The sequence below is a fragment of the Epinephelus moara genome, chromosome 20 (assembly GCF_006386435.1).
Source record: "Epinephelus moara isolate mb chromosome 20, YSFRI_EMoa_1.0, whole genome shotgun sequence".
NCBI classification, from domain to species: Eukaryota; Metazoa; Chordata; class Actinopteri; order Perciformes; family Serranidae; genus Epinephelus; species Epinephelus moara.
This window is the reverse complement of record NC_065525.1, coordinates 15,619,607-15,646,087: the sequence shown is the minus strand read 5'-3', so window position 1 is coordinate 15,646,087 and position 26,481 is coordinate 15,619,607. Positions and strand designations below refer to the sequence as shown.

At 42.2% G+C, this 26,481-nt stretch overlaps 1 protein-coding gene across 1 annotated transcript in view; it reads left to right on the top strand.

The window, feature by feature from the left end:
- ccnd2a (cyclin D2, a) overlaps positions 1–26,481 on the top strand; it is a 183,844-nt gene that overhangs the window by 42,845 nt on the left and 114,518 nt on the right. Inside the window, exon 2 of the mRNA XM_050074284.1 lies at positions 24,938–25,169. The gene's annotated coding sequence lies outside the window, so the exon portion shown is untranslated. The remainder of the gene's footprint in view (positions 1–24,937; positions 25,170–26,481) is intronic.

Genomic DNA, 26,481 nt, shown 5'->3' with positions numbered 1-26,481 from the left:
GGCTGGCTTGATGCAGAAACATCAGATGCTGCCTCAGGACCACTTGAGAAGCACAGGAGGAAAGGATTTGACCTAGTTGGCTGACCGAGAAAAAGACAAGCTAACATTAGTCATCAGTCGCATCTCTGCGGCTAAATGCTTAAGTTGGGGACAACACAGGCAGAGCAGAATGAGGTCTCAGCAACTGACCTGGTGTTCCTCTACCCTTGGTGAAACACCAACTCAGAAAGCAAAGGACAGAAGCAGTGTGCCCCTAATAACACCAAAACTTGGCAACTAGTTTTTTTTTCGTTCATTCGGCATACTGTAGGTGCTGTGACAAAAGCTTACAATGGTAGGGGAACACTGATTTTTGTAAATTGCATTCACATATTTGCGATTTCCTGGAAATTCCACACTTTACAGCTGATTCCATTTTTATGATCAAATTGTGTGATTTCATCCATGTTTTCCCATCACGAGATTCAAAGGGCTCCACATAATCTTTTAGTATACATAGTGTTGGCATGAATACCTTTTGTAGTTGGTTGACGATGGGACTGGTCTTAAATAACTAATTAGTTGCTCTGTGATGTATGTTACGTGATGAGCAGTTGGCTAAAGTCAGTAAGCATAAATAAAAGTCTTCTGAAGTGAAGGCTTTGTTTCCACATGGTGCTGTTTTATTCTGTATTTCCCAATATGTCTGGGACTGCTTAATAAGCAGTGAAAAAATATCAAATAGCTGTAACAAGTTCCTTCAGTATGTAAAGGTGTCATAAAGGGGAGGGGAAGCGTCGCCCTACCTTAATACACGCTGTAGCACAATCCTGCCCTGGCATGTACCTCACGCCTTTGCCAGTTTACGAAACTGACTTATGGTGCCACTTTGGACTTAGAGGAAATTCTTAAAAATGCATCAATTTTTACATCAATACTTTTTTTTTTTTTTTTATGCTGTGTAAGTTGCTGGTGATCTGAGTTTGGTGTGTTGGTAATGTTGGTAATGATGGAGCCATGTGCAACCTCACAGCCATTCTCTGGTGAGAAGGCTTGCACAGGGATGGTATTCGTGAATGGGCTTGAGTGTGAGAGACTTCCTGCCGGGTTACTGGGAGTGGTAGTCACCTTAAGCGCAGTGTCATGACTTAGGAATGCTATCAATGATAGCTATTTTTACATAATAGCCTAGAGGCCAAGAAGGAGGAGTGGGACAAATGGGTGGGCACATGGTTCTACCTGTTGTAACTCAACATCTTTGATGGGAATGGGTGGTGTCCAAACAAGAACACTAGAATTATAATTATATTAAGGTTATGGCTGTTGGCCAAGCATTTGCAAGGGTGTTAACCTACTTCTTAAACATTTGATCTTCAAGTTCCGTGAAAGCTTTCGCGTCAACATCACCACCTTATTTGTGCCTTACATCACTATTCATTAGATACAGTAGTTTATGGTTTGAATAGTTTATTAAGTGCTATTGATATCAAATTGTCCTGATGGAAATTTAAGTTGAGAGAAGGACAACAGAGGTTGGAGGCATCACCCTGGAACACAGGCTTTGAATGTCAAGCCTGTCTGACTTGGTCAGAAGTTCAGCCATTCCGCATTCTTGACTAAAGGATAAAGCAGCCCTAATCCCCTTTACCAGGTAGCTAGAGTTGGCAGTGGAGCCAGGAATTCCTGCGGCATACCGATTTGGGGAAGTTGCTAGGGTTTGGATGGACAATTCGAACAACAATAGAGTACTCTCATTCAAAGAAAAATAGGGTTTAAGTTCTGTGAGAAAGTCCTACCACCACAGAGATAGGTACCATGTGGAATGTGACATATTTAGAGTGCTTTTGATTCAGAGGCATTGGCCACTATTAAAAAAGTGGGCTGGGTGATTTAGGGCATCCAGACATAGGGTGGAGAGGTGGGAAAGAGAGCCGAAGAGAGAGAAAGACAGAAACAAATAGGGAGGGGAGGTGGTTATGGAAGGTAGGGATATCTGTTGATCTCATGACAGCCAGGCCATAGTGCGAGCGTCCAGCCAGGGCAGACTATAGTAACAGCAGGCTCTACAGCAGCTTACCTGGCCATCAAACTGAGCCAATGACCTGCCAGTCTTCCTTCCCATAGTCCAATGTCAGGGATCAGGATCAGCCTCGACAAGAGTGACTTCAGAGACACAGAAGGCAGCGTCTAGCTCCTTTATCTGCCTCCATAATGCTGCCAAAGACTCAGGCCTCCGCAGAGGTGGAGCAGCATTACTGACCTGTCCTGCTGCTCCTCTCAGGCCCAGTGGATTAGCTGTGAAAAGGCCCCTAGAGAAAAACTGTGGGTGAAGTACACTGGCCTGTCTTTGTCCCGTCTGTCTGCTGGGCTGGGGAGCACTGACTTTAGCCCTCTGTCAACTAGGCCCGGTGAAACCTCTCAACAAAAGCCATTCATCTGTTGCACTGTACATGCCAAATGGCTGGCATTCCTCTTCACGAGTTGTTTTGTAAGCCGCATCTGTCTGTCTGTCTCTGCAATTACAAGTCTGTTAAGAGAAGAATGGTTTGTGTGCAGCTGGGGTTTTTCTGCGTTTGCCGAGTAGATCTGATTAACCTTCTGTCTGCTCATTACTGACCATTGGCCAGACATGTTTTTTAGTGATTGAGCCACTGAGACACAAGATTAGGTTTTTGCTTTTACAAGAGCTGCACTATGTAAGGTCACATTCTCTGTGTAAGGTTCTTTGTCAGAGTACTCTAATTGTAATTACATGTATCCTGTTTGTCAGCTATTGCATTAGACTTCTCACATTATATTTGAATGGCTTTACTACACAATTATACTGCGTTTATGCATGATTATATGATAATTTCCCGTAAGTGGAGAGGATTTACTCAATTTTATCTTTAGAATGGATTTTCTAGGTTTTTTAACTCTGTCATGAATTCTCTTTATCCTCTGAATTCCCTCTTTGTGTGTAACTGTTTATTGAATACATCATGATCTAACTGCACTATCAACTTCAAATGCATCTGAGTAATTTTTTAATTAGTTTTGATTCTTTTGATCAGAAAGAATGTAAAGAATTTGTCACATTACAGAGCAGTCACATGTGCCTTTCGGGATTTTAAAATGTGCACCAGTCTGAGAGGCAACCACAGATCATTTTTCAACTAGAAAGTCCATTTGACTGGAGTACTTTGCTGTGGTACAGTAGTAAGTTTGCTGCGATTGTCTGGAGTAAAGTGTGGACTAAGCATCAGCAATCAGTTCAGTATACTTGGTGCTTATACCTGTTTCATAGTAACTAGAGTTTCTACATGTAAACAGAGCCCTAAGCACCCAATATGGAACACAACTGAAACTGCAATTACATGTTTGTTAAACCTGATGTAGAAGATGACAACTATATAGTGCAGTCTCCAAGAATTAAGACAGTGGCATGATCTCTGTTGTCATGGCCATTGGATATGAAATGTGTAAGTGACTATGATTAATTGAATGATTTCTTTATTTTTGTGTCACACACAAGCATGTGCCCAACCCTCATGGGTTTACAGGATATCATTATGAATTCAAAATGGTGACCTTTGGATTTGAATATTAGGGTGCGCAGGAAACAAAGGAATCATAAATAAGGAATTGAAGTAAGGTTCATAAAGTAAGAACTATACAAACCGGTCATGCTGGATGATGTTACAGGCAGCATAACATTCACCACGTCGACTCTGCCAATTCTGGTGTTCTCTGGTGAAAGAATTGAGCTGCATGGTGCTAGGCTGTGAGCACAGGTCCCACTAGAGGAGGTCGGGCACTCATGCCACCCTCATGGAGTCTGTTTCTGTCAGTTTGGTCAGAAACATGCATTTAAGACTGTGGTGGGAGGCACAGCAAAGCTTCTTGCGACAGCACGTATGGATGTGCCATCCTGGAGGAGCTGGACTACCTGTGCAACCTGATTGGGCTGCAGGCATCGCCTCATGCTACCAGTAGTGACAAGGACACTAGCAGAACACAAAAGTAGAGAAGAATCAGTCAGGAAGGATAAGGAGAGAGCAACTGTTTGTGGCCACCACATGCAAAACCATTCCCTTATTGGGAGTTGTCTTGCTTTTGCCTCTTCATCGCACCTGTTGTCACTTTCATTTGCACCAAAGCAGGTGAAATTGATATACAATCACTTGTGCTTCCTAATAGACAGTTTGATATCACTGAAGTTTAACTGACTTGGTGTTATACTATGACGATTAAGTGTTCCCTTAATTTTTTTTGAGCAGTATATAAGAACCATTCGTGCATATGACACTTCTGTGTACATCTCCTTTTACAATTGCTCAAATGCTTTTATAGCCTTTAAAATATGGTGAAAATCTGAGAAGTGTGGCCAAAGTTCACAAAAATCAGTAGTGATGATGACAAAATGGAAAAACTGTGATGATGTGGTCAGGTGCAAGTTTTTGGGAATGATTTAATTTACAGCTGCATCCAATAAGAGCATTTTTGATGTGCCCAGTTGTACTTCACCTCAAGAATTAAATCATCTGACAACTGTGCACTAATGTAGGTTCAGTGGTCACGTGTTGCCTTAATGTAGTTAGATGAAAAGTAACTGTGATGGATAAGAAGCTCAAGAGGAGGAAATTCACACCAAGTACTGGAGTTTGAGTCCTCTCTCACATCTAACTGTTTTCAAACTTAGGGGGGTTTTACCATGCCTCAACAAGAATCCAAAAAAGGCAAACATTCTTCATGAACTGAAGTAAACGGGAACCACATTTAACAACAGTAGATCTATATCAAAACATCAATTTATATACAAATGGTTATTTTGCGGCTGAAGTATTCTGTTAAGAGGTCCAACCTTAACCGTACCTTATTCATAGATGTTGTCATGCTCAGATTCAAAGTCAGGATCTTTTCATTTTTTGCCTTTTTATTTCAGGCGACAGTGCTATCACTGAGCTTCTGTTATAGCACACACTCACACCCTTATGTCATCACCAACCTTAATTGTGTGTGTATATCATTACAGTTGATACATATTGGGGCACATTGTTAGCCTTAGTCCTGTCACCTCCACAGAAGAACAGGCCTGCCTCTGTATGAAGCTCAGGTAAAACTGACAGGCCAGACTGATAACACAAGAGCCTACAATTTGGCCCAGTGTCATTTCAAATCTGCCCTGTCGCTTTCACGCTGTCACACCAACTGTGTCACCGTGTCACTGTGTGTGTGCTCCTGAAAAGTATGTGTGCACTTGTCACGTGTCACCCAGTCCCACACGGAGTGCTCCGTTCCCACACGGTTAAAGAAACGCTGCCCAGAGGTTGGTTGCCCATTCCCAACCGGCTCACCGTTTCAGTGACTGGAAATCCCCCTGCGCACAAAGAGGCCAGATATGATACCACAGCACTGCAGGCGAGGGAGGGAGCAAGGGACAGTATTGATACGGCGAGCACTTTTGTCTGGGAAAATCCTTAAGGGAATGCAACCAATTGTTGATAATTGTATGGGGCCACATTCTATCCCAAGTGCTGCTGGTATGTGTTACTTGTTTTGAATTGGAGAGACGAGTATACTTACTGATGATCAGTGCTTGTTCTTGTGACTCATTTTGGTTTTGTGGATTGTGGTCCTCTTTCAGTTGGTGTTGTATCAATCTTTTGAGGCTCACATGTAACGACATCACATGTTCACATTGCTCAGCGATGGCCTGTTTTTATTGTGCACATTCACACACAGCTCATTTCATTTCAGACCTGCAGGCTTTTTGTGCATTCACACACCTAAAGGTGTTTTTGAAAGCAATGTATTAATACCTTAAAAAATTCCCCTGTCCCTTACAGTAGCTCTCCTGAAAGTATAAAGTGTCCTTTATGATCGTTACATGTTTAGTGGCTTTTCCACATACTGATGGTCACTGTAGCCTGAGTGAAATATATTCTCCCATGAGTTCCCACAGTAAACTAAAGGGGTGGCGTCAGGGTGAGCAGGGGATATTTAGAGATGAGAGGACGCGTGCTGTTCAGTCCTGGTGGTCCTCTAGGGACAGACAAGGTGCATTCCCTGTTTGTCACTGCACTGTGAAATAGAAAGAGAGAAAGAAACCAGAGAGGCAGCGTCCACAGAGAGCTCCACGATGCAGCCACTGAGACGATGTGTTCCCCTGGGCAGCATAATAAAGCTCTCAGTAGGACGACGTGGTTTGAATGCACTTCAGACGGAAAGGGGGAGAGATGTACAGCCCCATATGCATCTACTCACCACATCATATTTCCACAGCCATGAATGAGGCCCTCACACAGACAGCCCCCACTGCTGTCAGACAGTCAGAGCCAAAACCTTTCACAACATGTCTTCTACACAATGCAGAGAAAAACTCTTTCTTGGGTTTGCACCGAGCAGAACCCTTAGGGAGGACAGGGTCTGTCTTCAGGCTGCAAGAGCATAGAGAGCTTCAGAGAGACAGAGAGCTTTAGAGAAAGAGAGATGGGTCGCTTTTCTCAGAAATCTGGAGAGCAGTGTCATATTACCCTCAGGCCTTCATGTGGTCTCAAGCTCTTTTTATACCATGTTTGCAAAATTGTCTCCTGCAAAACTGGTTTTACTTTTGTTTTTCTGACTTTGTTTTGATGAACATTCAGAAACTGTTGTAGGTCTGGCTGTGATGGAGGCCGGAGCTCTCATCAGTCTGCTCGTGTTTAACTGGAATGATCAGCACCGATTAAGGCGGCATTATGTGAGCATGACAGCTATCATGCCAGCTTAACAAAATAAAGCAGTAATAGAATGTAACACTGTGGACAGGAGGCCAAATAGGCCAGCTTCCAGATGAAATGTGCTCCGTTTCTGTGATTGCAATTAAGCCCATGGCCGAAAGCCAAAGAACTCAAACGTGAATGTGCACAAAACACTGTTTCTTCAGACGATAACATGCCCAGACTTTGTAATTGTTGTAGTTCTGACCTACTGTTTTGTTTCTGTTAGGGTTTTTTTTTTTATTGCAAATAAAAAGGAATGTGAGAGATTGCAGAACTTGATAAGTTGCAACATTTTCTTGTACCAGTAATCATATTTTTATACCATTTAAACTGCTTTGAAATAAGTATTTTACCCTGCAAACTTTTCCTGCGCGCTTGCTGATTGTTGTTCCTGATTGGTATTTGTAATTCTTGAATATACAATGAACTTTAAACAAAGATCTCCAAATTATTGTTTGTCACTGTTATGTTTTCAAGTCTATACACAAAATGAAATGAAGAACTAATGTATTATGCTGATGGAATTATTTTGAGATTTCCCCATATACCACAGCAGTATTATTACAAGATACTGAGTAATAACACATCAGTATAAGATAGGTTCTCTTTTTCTGTCTATCTGGTACGTAACAGATATTCAAAGGATAATGCAAATGTTTCTCAAGTTGTGTATGTTGATGACTCTTACAGTACTTCCTTTTACTTTGTTTATCCTCCCCTGGCCAAGATTTTAGGGGAATTTTCAGTCACTAAGCCTATTTAAAGCTGTCATTTGTGTTTTCTGTGGGCAAGCACAGCCTGTTTTTGACAGCATGTGTGTCCATTGTTGTTCTTGCGACGTGAGGCACTGTTGTCTGTGGTCTAATTTGGTCAGAGTCAACTAATCTCAAAAGGGTTACATGCCAGCTGCAAGAGTGAGCAGAAGTCCATCAGTCTGTGATGTGCTGCATTTGCATCTTAAAGGGACAGTTCACCACAGACTTTAAAAATACATATTTTTCCTCTTAGCTGTAGCTCTATTTATCTATCAAGATTGTTTTGGTGTAAATTACTGAGTGTTGGAAATATCAGCCATAGAGATATCTGCCTTCTCTCGAAAATAATGGAACTAGATGGCAGTCCGTTTGTGGTTCTCAAAATGCCAAAAGAATACCTTTGAAAACTCAACAGCAACTTTTCTCTCCAGAGATCATGACCCAGTTACTAAAGACAATTTCATTTTCATTTAGGAACTATTGCAGTACCACCAAAAGTATGCCTGTATAACAAATAGCAACAATGATATTCTAATGACAAAGTTTGATACTGCTAACTCACGAGTTAGCCAAAGTAACAGAAACACAACTCCCTCTGCACAGCCAGTCTCAAGGATCAGGTGCTGGTCAGCTGCAGGAACATCTCAGAAAAAAATCATTAACATAAACCACCACACACTGAACTGAATAACTGTGATCTTATTAAAAGCAAACAATGCGTTTCGCCCGTGCCTTCTTTAGGTTCGCTCAACAGAATCACATGAGCACTCACAGGTGTGCTTAATATACATAGATCACTGTCTCTTTCTTTGTCAAACTTTCAAATTCTCCAAAAACATTTATTTATAAAGAGCATTTTCAATTCATCCAAAAAACATAATAAATTTACATAGTAAGTAAGTTACATAGATAAAGAAACAAAGCAAGATTCATAAAGAGTACAAGAGTTACAAGAATATTTAACCTCATGACGTTGAATCACATATTAATCTGAACCCGAAGAAGCCGTGGGCGAAACGCGTTGTTTGCTCTTAATTAAGTCCCAGTAATTCAATTTAGTGTGCGGTGGTTTATGTTGATGATTTCATCTAGGATGCCATCAATGTTTACCTCTCATTCTGTCACAAGCTTCTCGTCCATGAGTAGATGCATGCTTCCTTCTGCGCCGTGATACTGTCATGATTTTTAGAAAGAGACATCGCTGTTTAGTTTTTTAAATGTATTTTTTGCACTTTGAGCACCACAAGCCGAGTGCCATCAAATTCCATAATATTCAAGAGAAGGCAGACATCTCAATGGCCGATATTTCAAACACTCTGTACCTCACATCAAAACAATCTAGATTGATAAATAGTGCTACAGATAACAGGAAAAAGATGTATTTTTAATTTCGGGATGAACTGTCCCTTTAACTGACCGTGAGCTAAAGAGGAAGCAAGTGTTTTTACCTTCTTTTCTACACTGTCTCTAGTCTGCGTCTTTACACTTTCTCTTGACTGCAAAGTGTGATATCTCTGTTTTAGTCCTCCCTCCACCCTGAGCCTCCTCATCTTTACAGCTGTACTGACCCTTTCTCATCATCTCTCTGCCATCTGCGGTTGTCTGCTCAACTGAGCAGACCTTTTCTCACAACTGCCCCCCACTCCAGTCACCATTTGGAGTTATAATCCACTGGAATCCCCTTTTGATAAGGGGCAAGAAATATTGCAAGGCCAGGACACAGGCAGGAAGCCCAGCTAAAGCAAGGTACTATTTTGGTTGAACAGTCCCATTGTCCGTGGACTGGGGACGGCTGACTGCCTGGGGGAGAGGGCGGAGGGTGACAGAGAGAGGAGGAATGATGTACTGCGAGGACATCACACTACTACGCACTCTCTATCCTCCCTCCACCAGCTCTGATCACTCAGAGGGTCCTCTGTCCCCCTTTTCAGTGTTGAACTCATGGCAGTCACACTCTGAAACATGTGCAAAGGAAGGGGCAGGGGGGGCTCTGTTATGTAACAGTGCCTTCCCTAACAGGAGCTCCACTCTCTTAAAGATGTAGTGTGGCAGAGGTGCAACTGAATTTGGACATCAAAAAGCTATTAAAAGAGACAAGGCAGAGATGATGTCAGGTTTTAGTCCCCCCCGGTTTTTGTTGCAGTGGACAATCCCTTTTGTTGTTTGGCTGTAATGATGCCACGTGCTAACAATAACTGCTTTTAGGAAAGGGTGGGATGACACGATGGGAGAAAGGGAATGTCGGCCTTGGACTTTTTATAAATCGAGATGTAAATATGGAAAGATTTATGTGGAAAGAGAAGAGCCTGCTTGGAAAGAAAGCGCATGGAAAATTATGTGTTGTCATATCTTTACAGGCTTGTAGCAGAGTCCCAACTACCCCTAAGCTGTAAACAGACTTTTAAATATTTGCAATGATAAGTTTCAAAGTGGCTTTCTGTTTCATCTTTAGAAGTTTATACAGTATGTTACAGAAATTTCCCAGGCTGACTTGTGAGTGTGTGAACTCAGTAACACCACAAGGCCACACAAAGACACTCACCGCTCACACACAAACACACACACAAACACTAAAAATGGGAGGGGAATCGATGTATGTTACGGGAAACGTGTTCTTGTTTTAGTTTTACTGGTACGCAAGGTCTCATGGCTGCATCCTCCCAACTGTCAGAGGCCCTCGCTCCTTTAGGTCTGAATCCCTCAGAGACAGCGTGAGGCATCAGCTCAGACAGGCGATAATCTAAAGCATCCAAATACCCGAACTACAGGGGTTCAGATCCTGATGTTCCCCTGCTGACTGAATGCTGTCTGCTCGTCCTGTCATCAGTCTGGATAAAAGAAACTAAAAACTGTCCTGAATCTGCACAGACTGCCCAGTCATCCTTACAATGAGAAAGTAAAACTACTGTTGATATGTTGTTTTTTTAAGCGATATTTCCTGGCTGTATTGACTTATCTTAGATGTTTGCAAATTGCTGCAACATTTAGACATTAAAGGCTGGGTAATCAGGACTAAAACAACACAGCAACAAGTATAAGCTTCTCAGCGTCCGCTCAGAAGGCTGCACAAACAAACAAAATGAAGGTCGTAGTAAATGCTTTGGGCTAGAAGTACGTCATGTGTGGGCCACCGCATTGAGGAGCATTAAAGGCCACACACACGTGCACATACACATGCAGATCTGAATACACGCACTGTACCTAGAAACAGCATTCGTGTACACTCATGCACACACTCCAAACACTTGCCCTCTCAGACTTCAGGGGCCTCCTTACAGCCTACATGCACACCCACGCGTTCCTGTTGCTGCACTCGTCTTACTGACTGCTCTGGCTGAGCCACTGAGCCAGCTGGTGATAACAACACTTCCTCCTCGCTCCCCTCTTGCGCTTAGCTGTTGTGCTCTTACCATCTGCGGCAACTGGCTGGGGCCGAAGCGTCATGTTACCCCACACAACTGGAGACCCAAAGATCCTGTGGACACACAAGCACAGCCAAGATCCTGAAGAGACACACACACACACACACACGTCTCATGGCAGTTACAGTTGTGGCGACCATGAGATGCAGCAGTGAAGAGAGCAGAAAGAGGTCCAGGCTATTTATCATGCATTTGAATGCAGGCAGACAAGGTGGAACCATATGGCAAAATGTTCCTGGAGGGGAATACACAGAAAGATGTGTAACATTTTAAAACAAACTCTAAAGGGTGAATTCACAAAGAATAAATTGTGGCTGCTGATAGCCCCATGAATTGTGCATCCCTTGCAACCGCTATCCGTCCCCTCTCAAGGTCTGATTCACAAAACATATTGTGCTAATATTATAACAGTGCAAACATGCCATAAAATTTTGCAGCTGAATGCAATTTGCCAATTTTTTTGCATCTGATGGCAATTATCCTTGTGGCAAAGTTTAAATGTTGCCATTACACCAAGAAAGTAGCAGGCAGAACAATGGCACAGAGAAAAAGAAAACAGAGGTTTTCTGACTGCAAGCTCCAGGTCCTGACCAATGAAGTGCAGAGGCTTTCCTCAAAACTTCAGGCTAAGAATTTAAATGTGACAGAGAGAAACCATATTTGGGATTTAATATTCCAGTAAGTACATGCAATTCTGTTACCGCCAACTCTCTGAAGATGCAACTAATTTTACTCTAAAGCCCCGTTTCCACCAAACACTTTCAGTATGGTCCCTTTGGAACCCAAAGTAACCCTTCAGACGTGGTACCTAGACTCTAGCGTTTCCACCGCAAACAATACTCAAACAATACTCTTAAATGTGGGTGGGGTTGTTGTCACTCACTGCTCCGTCCAGCACTCACTGTATTCCCTCATTACTGGTGACACAGATGAAAGTCTGCAGGTCATTTGTCCACAGAACGAGGCTGCACGCTGACATTTTCTGAACGATATAGAACAATCTGCAGTGAGACTCTCTCTCAATGGGATATCTAGAAATAGCGGGTGTGTGCATTTAGTCCTTCACAGGCTCCCTCTTTCCTCTACTGCCTCCTCACCACCATCTGTGGATTAGGATATATACTGTTCACGTAACATGGTCAAAAATCACCATATATAAACGCTTGAAGATCCACTCATTACTAAAAGTGTCTGTCAAAAAAAGCCTAAAGTGATGGTCAGAGGTGTGAAAGTGGCATTTAAGGTGTGATTCGTGTCTTCAACTCATGCATTGAGTAACATAACAACTTAACTTTCCATCTTAGAAGTTGCCGGCCCACTGAATTAAGTTGTTTTTTCTCTGACTCCAGCTGTTGCAAGAAGCAGCAAAACATCCTTTTTTTTTAAAAAAAGATATTTTTTGGGGCATTTTTTGCCTTTAATGGACAGGAGAGCCAAGTGTGAAAGGGGGAGAGAGAGAGAGGGGATGACATGCAGCAAGGACCACAGGCTGGACCCGAACCCAGGCCGCCGCAGCAACAGCCCTGCACATGGGGCGCCCGCTCCACCACCAAGCCACCGACGCCCCAGTAAAACATCCTTTCATTTTGTAGTTACAGTCTACCAGTGTTGTGCTAGTTACTGAAAAATAGTAACTAGTTACCGTTACTAGTTACTTCATTAAAAAGTAACTCAGTGAGCAACTTAGTTACTTAAACAAAAAGTAATTCGTTACTGAGAAAAGTAACTTTTTAGTTATTAACGGAGTAACGCGCCGTTTGGTAACAGTAACTGAGGTACTGAGTTTAAAAACTAACGTGTTAGAGTATTAGTTACTGGGCTGTAACGCGTTACTAATAATGCATTACTGCCCAACACTGCAGTCTACTAATAAAACTCTCCACGGTATGAACAGTGGTTACATGAGCCTCAAAACCAGCCACAACTCAGCCCTGAGCAGAGTGACCGTCTGCTACTGACCAATCAACAGACTGCAATGTTCACAGCTCCACCTTTTAGTACCAGATCTGTGAGCTAGGTACCCCAAAGGAAGGGGTACCAAAAATGGGGACGGTATGGAACGGTTCCATTGGTACCATCCACAACTTTCACAGTGGAAAGAGAAAAAAGCTTACCGAACTGAACTGAACCGTACCGTACTGCTTGATGAAAACGGGGATTAACTGCACGTGGCTATTAGCGCTGACATTCATGAATTGTACTGTTTTTGCAGTGAGGCTAATTTGCATAGAAAGGGGGCAATTTTGCGCCAAATGTATGCATATTAACTAATTTAAATACATGCACACAGCACAGGAGCACCAGGACGCTATTTGCTAGGTAGCACAGTTAGGACCCTTTGCGCATGCTTTGAGAATTACACAGGTTTTTTTTTTTTGGTCTTATTTGTGCAAGTTTAGTGGCTGCAAAAGCCATGCAATCCTTTTGTGAATTCACCCATGAGTGTTTTAGTGTCAGCCAAATTCAGGCAGAGAATAGATTCTGAGAGAGAGGCAAAAAAAAAATTTCAGTCTTCATAGTACTGTATAAGAAAATCAATCCAAAGGAAGGGCACGGTCACAAAAACATTTAAAGCAGAGAAATTTTGCATCACTATCAATTGATTTCAGTTGAACTGCGGTGATCGGATGGGCGTGAGGTGAAAATTAGGTTAATTTGTCTGTTGCTTTCATGCAGAGTTCCACTAAAGTGAACTTTGCCATAGGAATTTACACCAAGTCTGATTGCAAATCATTGTGACATTGATGTCCTTTGAGGGAGCAGAGACTGTATCAATGAAGTCAGCTTACTAGCTGTCACAACATTCAGTTTATCCCACCCTGCCCTGCCACATGATAAGCAAAGGCAAAAAGCATTTTTGTAACAATTTTTGGCATTACAAGCTAACAGGTTACATGACCAGCAGTAGCCATTAGATGACCTCAAAGTAGTCACTACATCGCCAAGCTTCTTGCGCCTCAGATTGACTATTAAATATGATCATACAAGTGGACATTAGCGGGGTGGCTTTGGCTCAGAGGTGTGTGAAAGGACTCGGTGTGAGGGCGTGTGAATGGTTACTGAGTAGCAGGTGGCACCATGTACAGTAACCTCAGCCACCAGTGTGTGAATGTGTGTGTGTGTGTGTGTGTGTGTGTGTGTGTGTGTGTGTGTGTGTGTGTGAATGGGTGAATGTGAGATGTAATTTAAAACTCACTCTGAGCAGTCAGAAGACTAGAAAAACGCTAAACAAGTGCAGTCCATTTATCATTTACCATTAAACAAGATCTACAACTATACAAGCAGCTCTGTGAGGCTGTGATTGGGTATTGTGGTACTTCTGGCTAAATGCTAATGTCAGCATGCTAACGTGCTCAAAATGACAGTGCTAACATGCCAATGTTTAGCATGTTTACCATCTTATTCTAAGGGCTGGCATGCTACAATAGTATACCAGAAGCTGATGGGAACGTCATCAGTTTTGCACATATTTCATCATAAACCAAAGAATTGGACAAATTACAAATTTGACCAGATGAAAATTTAAGGGATTTCCAAAGTTATACAATTCAACCTGTGGGGACCATGATTGTATGTACCAAATTCATTGCAATCCATCCAATAGTTGTTGAGATATTTCTGGACCACAAGAGCGGACAGATCGACGGACCAGCATTACCATCCATAGAGTCATGCCAATAGCATGGCTAAATATTTTTACTTCTGCTCGGACATGAAAGTGCTTATTTTGGGCTTTTAAACATGGCAGTGGGTGGCCTTTACTAGATTAGGATGATTCTCCAATCATTGGCAAATTGTTAATGAAAATGATGTCCTGGTAAGCCACAGATGGTGGTGAGGAGGCAGTAGAGGAAAGAGGGAGCGTAGGAGGAGAGTGGGAAGAGAGGAAAGCGGGGCAGAGAGGGAGGGCAAAGAGTGGCATGTGGCTGGATGGTATCCTTGGGAAAGTTTGCAGCTCACTCTCCCACTCTCTGGATCTTAGCTGGGGACAAATACCACATGGAGCTGAGAGGAAGCCCGCTGGAGTGTGCAGGGCCACGAGCACACAGGAATGTTTCACTTCAAACGGAAAATGTTCACAGCTGTTAGTTAGGCTATCTCTCTCACTCTATTTCTCCATCTCTATCTATCCATCTCTCTCTCTCTCACTGTGTCAGAAGCTTGCTGCTATGTTTAGCTCGACTCCTCGTGTGCTTGTGATAACCAGTATTTTTAGTTCTGATGTGGGTCAGTGTTCCTTTTTTCGGAATTTTGCGTTAAATATCTATACCACATATACTTGCATGATCAGTTTGCCTTCATTGGAGTCTAAATTGAGTTTTATTGTCTTGGGCTGGAACTCAGGCTCCTTAAAAAATATTAGTTATCTTGCCATGTGGTTACCCAATAGCAGAAGGGCTGCAGTCCATTTTGTATTCAAACACATAGTTTAAAAAAACCACCCACTTGACAATGTGTGGCATCGAAATAGCGGAAGCCCTTGCCTGACCAACAAACAAAAATGACAACAACAACAACAACAACACAGGGTTGCCTTCACCACATCAAGCTGTCTGGAGTCTGATGAATCTGGTTTGGCTACACATGAGTTGGATCCTCACAGTTTTGGGGCTATGTTGGTTGCAAATGAGCCCAGGCTCAATAGTTCTGCATGTTGGAGGTTCTGCCTGCCTGCCACACACATAGGCTACTACTATGCAGACTATTTGCGTGTGTGTATTTATGTCCAACACAACCATATTGTCTGATACAAACTCATCCATATGCACTCTCACATGTCAAACCACTGATCAAGCCAACCAGCAGGTGTATGCACTCGGAGATACAGTGTTTTTGATCTTGCATTTAATTCACTACAAACAGGAATCCAACCAACACTATAGACATACAGTAGCTGTGCGTTGTGGGGGCAATGTGCTTAAGCTCTGACCTAGACTTATTTCAAAACTCACCTTGAACTCCAGTTTCTTCTTGTCTCATTTTTCCTTTTGTCTCCTTCTGTTCATAAACTGTAGTCATACAGCTCAGGTTAGCTCTTTATGACAAAGAAAAAGAAGATTAGCGATCACTGTTAATAGGTGGGTTCGATACTTGACGATAATGTAGTGGGCACTGTGGACCAAACTACAGCATGTTGCAGTTGTACAGCACCTGTTATTTTCTGCTTGCTGCCTTGTTCTTCTCCTCTTTATAAATATATTGGTCATCCTTTTATCTGTGTGATTTTGATGGAGAAGAGGAAGTGATTGGCTAAGGGTTCCCATGGACGAATGAGTTCAGTTGGCTGTTTAAAACTTCAAGAGGCACATCAATCACACAGTAATTGTGGAGCTTTGCTGAACAGTGCACATTTCCAAAGCCAACGCAAAAATCATGCAGTGGTCGTCATATCGAAACGTGGTTCTAATATTGTGTCCATTACCATTTATGATTTAAAGTAGCGGTTTAACTGTGGCGTGAAACTATAGTGGGGGTAGAATACAACACTACCACTAATATGACTTCAAAAATATCCATAGACCTGAATATAATTCATAAGGGAAGAATTTGTTGCAGGACTGTTGTGTTGGACTGTGTTAAATTGTACAGGTGGACCTAATAAAGTGGTTCCTCAGTGTATGGTATGGGGATGTTCTCATAGTAGAGGTCAATCCATCAGGTTGTCATCAGCTCATTATTTTTGATTGTTTATATTCAGTGCACATCTGTAGTTTATAATGGATGTGTTTGGTTTCTTAATGCATAGTGTAGATCTTGTACTTTTGAGCATGTGAGAATGCCATGCAAAGGACCCCCTAATGCCTACCTATCCGTCCAATGTGTGTGTATGTACACACGTGCACACATACAGTATAGAATGCATATACACAAAACCACCCACAAACTTACCCAGAGGCTTAAACCAGGGTTTTCTTTTTTCTTCATAAACCACTTCCCTGCCTTTCGCTTGCTCCTGATGACGACACTCTCTTGGAATTTACTCCTTGTGCTGGTGGTGCTCTCTGACAGAGAGAGAGACTGTCTGTGTTGTTCAGATCTTTTCGTGCTCTGCAGCCGCTAACCAGGACCATTTGGTGTCTCCTTTCTCCGAACTCTTTTCTTTACCCCCCCCCCCCCCCCCCCCCCCCCCCTTCTTTCTTTTGCATTTATTCTCTTTTTTGCCTTTGCTTGATCTCCTTCCTGTCTGGGTTATGGCAATTTTACATTATTTGGTTTGAAATCAGGCTCTCTGTGAGCATAGGGGGTCCACAGACAGGGGGCTGCTATTGGGGCTGTAAAGGGGTTGCTAAATTGTGCTGTGGTGGGGTGGACATGCTGAGGTCTGAGGTTTGAGAGCATTGCTCATCTGTCATTTCATGCCTATACTGTACGTGTTTACTGTGCTTTGAACATGCATCTGCATTTGCATTTGTGGATATCCATGGAAGTTGTGCATGACGACTCTGTCCCTCGATGGCTAATCTTGCATCTGTGTGTCCAGTGGATGTGTGTGTGAGAGACATGGGGGACATGCTGCTGTGTCCTCTAGAGGCCTGTGAAGGGACGGCTTCCCCCTCCTCCCTAAACCCCGGCTGGCCCTAGATTGATGGGGGAGGTGTTGCCTCTGCTCACTCATCCATCACATACTTTATTTGGGTTTTAGAGGAAAGGAAAAAGGAAAAAAGACAGAATAAAGGAAAAAAAGACTTCCAAAAATATCAGAGTTGGGGGCTGGGGGTGTGGAGGGTTGAGGAGTAGAGCAAGGGGAGGCCCCTTGTCCTGTGTAGCTCTGCTCTCATGCCCCCCTCTCTTTAAGCAGATGCTGGAAAAGAAGTCTTACCCTTGTGACCCCCTGCCATTCTCCAGTCCCAGCACTGATAACAAAAGACAGATAAAGCCAAATGGGGGGGCAGATTTAGTGAAGATTAGCGGGCAGGTTTGTGATTTCCACTGAGGTTTTTGTCATGTGTGAGTGTGCATGTTTATATGCTCCTGGTAAATTGTGGTGCCATTAGCAGATTGTGAGATAGAATGGTCCGAGAGTAGTTGGTGGTCTTTGTTTACCATCCAGGCTGGGCAGGGTTTACTGTGTGACAGGACGGTGACGGCAGATGAGTTTGCAAGCTGACAGAGGAAACAAAGCCTGCAGTGCCAGCCTTCGACTCCTCCCACGGGATGATGAGATTTATGTAGCAACCAGGGGTATAAACTCCGATCAGACTGCTTGACCTACCACTGAAGTTGAGTGTATCCAGGATTTCTACATGTGCATCTATGGGATGGATAAAATCAAACATATTTGTCATTGCATTCATCAGAACTTGTATCATATGTCCAGAGATTATCATTGTACTTTAAAACTATAAACACTTGATCTGAAAGACTCTTAAACTCTGGCCTGTCTGTGTACAACAGAGGCCAAATATCTTGTCGACATGTTTTCTGTTGGAAGTTTTGCATCCTAAATCATAAACACATTATAAAGAGGAAGAAATGGTTCCCATTTAGACCTGGACATCTGTAGCAGCACACGGTACAGTGCGAACATATACAAGCACACAGTCAGTTTAGCTCTGCGCTCTGGCCTTTGTCTGAAGTGCCTATAGGAAAGTTGGACCACTCCAAAGGGACTATCAAATAAAGAAATCACTGTTTCCTATTATTGCTGCTGTTGAGCTGGAGGTGGCTTGTGTAGCTTATGCCAAACTAATACGAGTGGAAAAATAAATAAATAAACAAAGAAAGGGAAATTATTACCTTCAGAAATTACACATTGGCCTTTCTCTTTATAGTCGTCGAGAAAATATTACAGGTCCCTGACAAACGAGGTATGTTGCTGAGTGTCCAAACATTTCTTGACTTGGCTACTTTTAGTTTTTTATATTGTTAATGATGGAATTCGTTAATAGGAAAGACACCAAATCATGTTCCTGTGCTTCCTTTTCCCACCATGATTATTCACTTTGCCATATGGCCAAATAAATTAAATAATTCATTTTCCAAATAGAAGCTGCTTTGTCCTAAAGTTGAAGAAAACCAAGCTAAATCCCACAGTTTTGTGATGTAAAAATATGAAAATGTAGCAAAAAGGGGACCAGGTTGGCTTATCCTTGCGGGTATGGGAGAGTGTTTGTTTCCTCTGAGAAGCTTTTCCAACTGCAGACCTCATGGTGGAGCCCCCAGAGGCCCTATTTGAATCACAAATGTCTTTCGTTTCTCAATCGTTCACAGGTTTTGGTCAGTTGAGGAATTTTGGGACCCATTAAAGCCTGGTGACAATGACTTTCACCCCCAGGGCCACCACAGGGGTCCGCCCCCCTACTGACCTCTCCATTGGTGCCCAGTCATAGCTCCAACGGTCCTGCTCCCGGGCTCTGATTGGTTCAACAAAGCACCCAAAAACTGCTCTGGGGTCAATGTCTCTTTTCTCCCTGTCGCTCTTTTCCTCCTTGCTGCCTTGTTCTGGTTCAAGTCGGGGCTTATCAAAGACAATCCAGTTCTGTCATGTGGCCAAATCATCTTGACACCCATTTAGCATGCTCATCAGAGGACAGTTATGAATATTCAAGATGGTGCCAGGGGCCAGAGAGAGAGGCAGAATCGAAGAGATGAGAGTGACAGATAATAGGGGAGGAGGAACAAAGAGGAAGATTAAATGTGTACATGTGAGTGACAGAGCAGGAGGAAGTAGAAAACAACATAATAATCCAAATTCAATAAATGCAATATTATTTCAAGACCACAATACACTAAATTAAAGTTAGTAAAGAGGCATTTTGAAGCATGCTTATCAAAGACAGTGTAGATAATGAACAGAAGATGATACCAACTTGGTCAGCCTGAGATTGTCAGATCAGAGCTGTACTGTGCATTTACAAGAGACGTTGCTGGTGAAGTGGCATGTGCACTTTGTGATGATGATCACTGTTAGTCAGCACGTGGCTTCGATCCTTGATTCAAAGCAACCAGTTTGCGATTTCTTTTCCATCTGCCAATCCTGATAAGTGTGCTGTACAATCTGACAAAACCAGCACATTCTCTATATACCTGATCACCAAAGCTCTGCTCAAAATCCAATGTCCATAGCATGTCGGCTTCATCAGGGATGGAGATGATCCTTTGCCAGTGTAGCCGGTGTGTATCTTTGCGTATATGCCCACCCAGTCCATGGGCCACATGTGACCCCGGTAGAGATGTCATGGTGAGGAAATTTTCCCACTTGTTCATGAACTTGTGACAACAAACACAGCAAAAAATTATTGTTTATAGATTAGTCGTCAACCATTAGGTGAACCAACAACTAATTTGATAATTCATTAATCAGTTTAAGAAATCTTTTAAGAAAAAAAGTCAAATTTCGGTGAGTCTAGCTTCTTAAATGTGAATATTTTGTGTTTTCTTTACTCCTCTATGACAGTAAACGGAATATCTTTGGGTTGTGTACAAAACAAGACTTTGAAGGACATGATTTTGGGCTCTGGAAACACTGACTATTTTTCACCATTTTCGGACACTTTATTGACCAAAAAACGAATAGATTAGTAGAGAAAATTGTTGATGGGTTAATCGGCAATGAAAATAATTGTTAATTACACTATTAACAACATTGGTGCAACCAATGTTACAAGTACACAGGACATTTAACAAGAAAAGTTATTTGTCGATGATGCACGTCTTGGTCTCATTAACGTTCAGATCGTAGCCACCCCGGTAGCGCAGGTACATGATTAAGTACTGATCACACAGTTAGTACTTTATGAGTTATTTTATTTGATAAATGTGGGCACTGACATGCAAAAATGAACTAAATGGGTTTTATTTCTACAATGGAAAAAAAAAGCAAAACAGTGGGCGGAGTGGTGGGCAAGTGATGTAACCAGTGCTAATCAGAGTACACCTGAACACCACCGCAAGCCAAGCCCCAGGCTCTTTTCACACTCTTCCATCTTTATACACCGGATCTATTTTTGACAGACCAGCTCGGGTCTCTTTTGAGTGAAATTTACTTGTGAATGTACATACACGCCTGTAATCATTGACAGTTGACATTTCATTTGTCACTGCCTTTGTCTTCACACAAATACGTCAAAACAATTTTTTGTGTTTGTAATTAGAGAGAGAGAGACAGAGAGAGGGAGAGGGACACACATACACATTATGACATTTAAAATGAGTGATCCCAGAGAAAGTTAGAGTATTATGGAAAACCCTTTGGCACTGCTTATGAATCACACGCTTTTTATGTCCTTGCAGTTGACCACTGTTTGGTTATGATGTATTGGATCTTGTGAGAACAGGAGAGCCGAGCCAGGAAGGAGCAAGTTTGTCTGAATGAGCCTGCCTGTCTTGTTGACATCGATGTCAGAAACTTCTAGGATCCCATCCAAGCTGAGACAAGTGATCATTTGGACTTTGAGAACGCGGCACTGTTCCAAGCTTTGATGTTTCGGCTTTTAAAGATTGTAGATGGAGACAGGAAGGGTTATCAAGGGCACTGCATCTCCGTGGATTGTCGACATTTGTGGACGCCGATGATGTTTGTGTTGTAGTATTTTCAGCATATTTTCTGGTTGACATAGTGTGGTTGCAGTTGAATGAATTTGTCTCTTGTTCCAGTTGTTAATTTTCACATTTTGTTCCTGCAGTTCATGCCCATTACCAGGGTTTTCCTGCCCTGAAGCTGAACAGAGAGAATGAGCTTCAGTCGTCAAAGATCTACTGCTTGATTGCATAATTTCATCAATTGATCATCAATTGTGCATGAAGAACAGGGCAACAGTGTAAGGAAGGATAGGGAAGACTTGATCAAACAGAAATATGTGGAACTGACAGTTCATGTGTCAGTGTCTCGGACATGGAGTGTGATATGGTGTACCAGGGGGATGTGAGGGTCAGGATGATAGGTGTAGATAGAGAAGAGCTTTTCCTTTGGTCCAAACACAAAACAAAAATGTTTTGGCACCAATGTTTTCGAGTATAGAGAAAACTATGGGCACAAATTGAGGATCCTTTACTGCTTCAGTAAACACTTTGCCTCTGTTGCTTTCCATCTGGTTCCTTAACCAGAATTCACTTTCAAGGTGGATGTATACGCAGATGGAGATAAGTGGTCAACAAACCGGTCTTGATGCTGTGGTTAGTCTTTTTCTTGACCTCTGTATGTGTATGTATGTGCGTGCTGTGTGTTTAATGTTTGTGGGATGCGGCGTTTTTCAACATCCCTCCACAACTTAGCCTACTGTATCTCACTATGATGAATGGGGGTCAGGGCTGGGCCACCCACTCCTCACCACAGTCCCAAACCTCTAAAAAGACTACTTATAACACGCCTAAAAAAACCCCAGTTGGATTCAATTAGATGTTTATGTGCAGCTAATGAGTTTATTTTTACCTCAGAAATGATCATTCCAAGTTCAGGAGTCAAGAGTGTTGGTCACTTCTTTAGTTATTAATAGTTTGGGCCAAAGTACCAGTGGATGGAACTGTCAACGGCGTGCGTAAGGTTACATGACAAACAACAAAGAAGTCATCATAAATAGATTTTTTTAAAAATCATTTCCACTTATGACTGAGAGTATGAATTATTGTACACAGTCATCTGCATCACCACACCAAAACACCAGTTTGCACCATCTGTAGGCTATAATGTAAGTCCATAAGTCTTTTCTCTTTGATCCAGTCATGTTTCCTTCAAGAGAGCGCTCTTCAACTCTGCAATTTCAGACTGGTGAGGAGAGTGTCTATCTAAAACAGTCCTTTCCCATCTGTGTCACAGGCCATATCTGTCATTATCTGCATTTTATTGTTCTCTCTATAGTATTGCCTACCGCCTGCTCCTGCCCTGTCTTCAGCACCACATTCTCTCCGATGAGTCACAAAGGTCTTCAGAAAGGCTGCTGGCTAGTCTTTGGTGACAGTGGTAGAAATGAGGGCTCTTGTATAAAGTCAGAGTTGAGTCATTTTAAAGGAAGAGCTTCTGGCCCTGCCAGACCCAGATCGGTTTGTCACTGGTTGAGTCATAAAGGTATACAATAACATTGCCAGAGGTTGTGGAAATGAAAGCAGCTGTAGTTAATTTCAGGAAGTAGCAACGCAGTCCCTGCAGGTTCATCATCAGTAGGCCTATCTGGTGAGTGACTCTTTGCCAGGATGATGAAAATGATGGTGACTGAGAGGGATTCTGGTGGAAGAACACCAGTCAGTCATGAGAGGGGGGGTGGAGGAGGATTTAAAGAGACAATTTTATCAGAAAATCCCAGGATGACTCACACCACAGCTCTTGTCAGTTAAAGTGGGGTTTCCTGCAAACACACGTCTGCCACATTATATAGATCTCAGTCTCTGTGTTTTATAAGAGCACTGTTTATTGACTGCTTTTTCTGATTTTCACCAAAAAGTTATTGAAAGTAGTACTTTCTTAGATAAGCTCTAACCAGACTTGTGACACCAGTGTTATTAGGCTGAAAAATCAGACTTATTATGTATTAGTGTGATTTTGTCTAATATTGGGTAGGGGGATCAGGATGCACTCATTGACCCAACGCAGGCAGACAGATACTGGATACTCTAGCCAGACAAATGCTGCCCATCCCGTCAGCTTGCTAGCAAGGGCACTGAGGTAGATAATATTTGTCAGCTTGGCTGTGCCAGTGCCAATGCCAGGGTGGGCTAGGCCTGGTGGGTCTGGCTAAGAGGGACGAGATCACTGTGGGCATCGGGAGTCTACAGGGCTGAGGGAAAGAGGAGGATGTACACAGAGGCACTCACATTGTTGAGAGCATGTCCCAGGCACGCACATAAACACACACAAAAACAGGGGAAAAAAATAGTGTGCATGTAATCAACAGCAATAATTAGGGGTTCAAGCCTGAAGGGCTGAAACCATATCGTTTTTCTGCTGATTTATTATAAGTATATTATAAATCTTCCTCCCAAATGTTTGTGCAAATTCCTGTGAGTTGGTACATGGCAGACACATAAAACTTTCATCAATGATTGGAAGATGTGTGCCCAACAATTTTGAACCCAATCGGCCTGATGGTGGCACTATAATTAAGGCCCAAAAAAATGCCCTTTTGGAAAGGTCATGCCCCTCGTGCTGAAGTCAGATTGACTTGAAATTCGACACACAGGTCCAGCTCAAGGTGCTCTACATAAAGGCCTCAAGAAACATTAAGGTCCACCTCAATAGGTTTTCCACCATTTTTAATTTTTTTGAAAAACACGTTTTTGACATTGTTTCCACAACTGTGGGTCCAATTCCAATCTTTTTTTTTTTTTTTTTTGTGGATCGATATTGGACTGGATTTATCAAAAGCTATTTAGCTTGTTGATTTCTCATTGAACTTTTAAGATATTAACCGGTGAAAGGGGCATGGCTCTGCACATAAATAGACCTAACTCCACAAATATTGGGCCAATCATCACAAAACTTACAGGATATGTCCACACAAGCACTTTAAATATAACCTAAAAATTTCATTCCAATCCACCACTAGGGGGCGCTACAAATGCAAACAAATGTATGTGGCATAACAAATCAGATTATAAATCAGGAATTGTTTTTCAAGTCTTTATAAAACTCACATGATATGTTTCAAAAACATGTTGAAAATTATTTTTCAAATTTTACAATAGGACGTTGCAGGAGTTCCAAACAAGTGCATTGGCCTGGTGGAAAATTTGGCCTTAAATCAATGACAGTTTCTTCAAACATCACCGTGATATTTGATTGATAGTTGATATTTTTTTATAAAGCTGTTGAAAGATGTATCCAAAAATGATTTTGCAGTTGGCCAGTAGAGGTTGACTGTGATGATGGGAAGGACATGGCACAGCACAGATTTGGTTGTGAATAAATAAATGTCTGTCATAAAACCTGTTAGTTATCTTTAATGCAGGTGCTTGAAACTGTCAAAGGTCTTGATCCTTTGCAGCTTTCAACTTTTAATGGTCCGTGTTGGCTTGAACCCCGGAATCGCCGCTTGCGGCTATATTTTTTTCTTGAATTCCCCCAAGCAATGTCTGTATTCTAAATTTGCTCTCTTTTTTATTGCAGTAAGACATCCAGATGTTGAAATCAAACTCTACTCAGAATGAATTTATGAAGACAAGAAGAATGATGCGACGCAAAGCAAAAAGAAGCAGCACCTGACAGCCTTTTGTGGCCCCTACATAAGACCTAGAGCTTGGGTCAGGCTCTTTATTGGCACACCTGAGTAACATCATAAACATGGCTGAAATTGCCAGCGAAGATCTGAGCCCACCTGTTACCAGCCCAAGCTTTTAATGTAAGTCTTATTTTATCTTTTAACTAATCAAGTGTTTATTATATGGTCTGGAGATTGTAAACTGGCTACCTTGTCAGTTAAAACAACAGCTGTGTGTAGACGTGGTACCTCCAATAGATCTGTATTCATGTATGTGTGTGTGCATGCATGAAGAACAGAAAGAATCTGCAGTAAGATGCCACCTGAGCTCCATACCTGCTCTGCGTTTGTCTCTGGGGTTCAGTTTGGGAGGAAATTAGATTTTTCCATCAGTCTGTGCTTAAGTACATTTATCACTCGGATCACTCAGAGTTGTGGAGAAGAGGAAAAGTGGTCTGGCATGGGATCTGTCACCAAGTCCTCCACATTTATGTCACCAAACTATTTGGTGGCCACTGAAATTGGGACCTCCTGTTTAGACTGTGGGAACTGTTGGCAGTTGGTGTTAAATCAACCAATGTTTCAGCTCCTCATTGTGAAATAAACAACATCTGTGTTGCTTTGCTAACATCTCTCCCTGAAGCGTCCTAATGTAATTAAATAATTACATTTTAAAAGTGACGGATAATCTGACAGTGTGACGCAGATTTACCAGTTTCTACAATTTGAATGTAAGCTTTTATGAGGTTTTCATTTTGATGTTGTAAATTAAGATATTGTGATATAATTTAATCATCTGCACCAAAACCAAAAACATCAATACCCAACAATATTTAGAACATAAAAAATATTCACTCCAGCAGTAAGCATTTCTTTCATCATTGCAGTATGTTCGGTTGTTATGTGGGATGTTTTCACACTCCATCTCCTCACAGTAATGGAACAATATGTCCAACAATAGCATCCCTGACATCAATCTGTTCCCAGTGTAGCTGCTGTAGCGGCAATATTAGATATTAGAGAGGACGGAGTGTCAAAAAGTGGTAATGAAATGTATCCAAACGGCCCCCTCTGGACACAACAAATAAAGTCCAGGTGTCCAAAGGAAAAGGTTTAGTTATGGAAAACACAGGCAGCGTACGTCAGGACTTTGACCTGGGAAGCCAACCTGGGGACCCTGGTGGTTGGAGGTAAATCCGTAAGCGTGTGGGGCAGGAAACAAGAGGTATTAAGAGAATTCCAGAAGCCTGAATATACCGTATATCTCTTTATTTCTCTTATTTTTCCACATGGATCATTAATTTTAGTGTGGTAAATGCCAATGATGCCACTTGCAGCCCCATTTATGAACTTTCATCACCTCTGTATTGACCCTCGTGAAGTGTTGGTGAGTTAACAGCCTAAATGGGTTTCTCCCTTGTCATAGTGGAGCTCACTTCCTGTCACTGGCCCC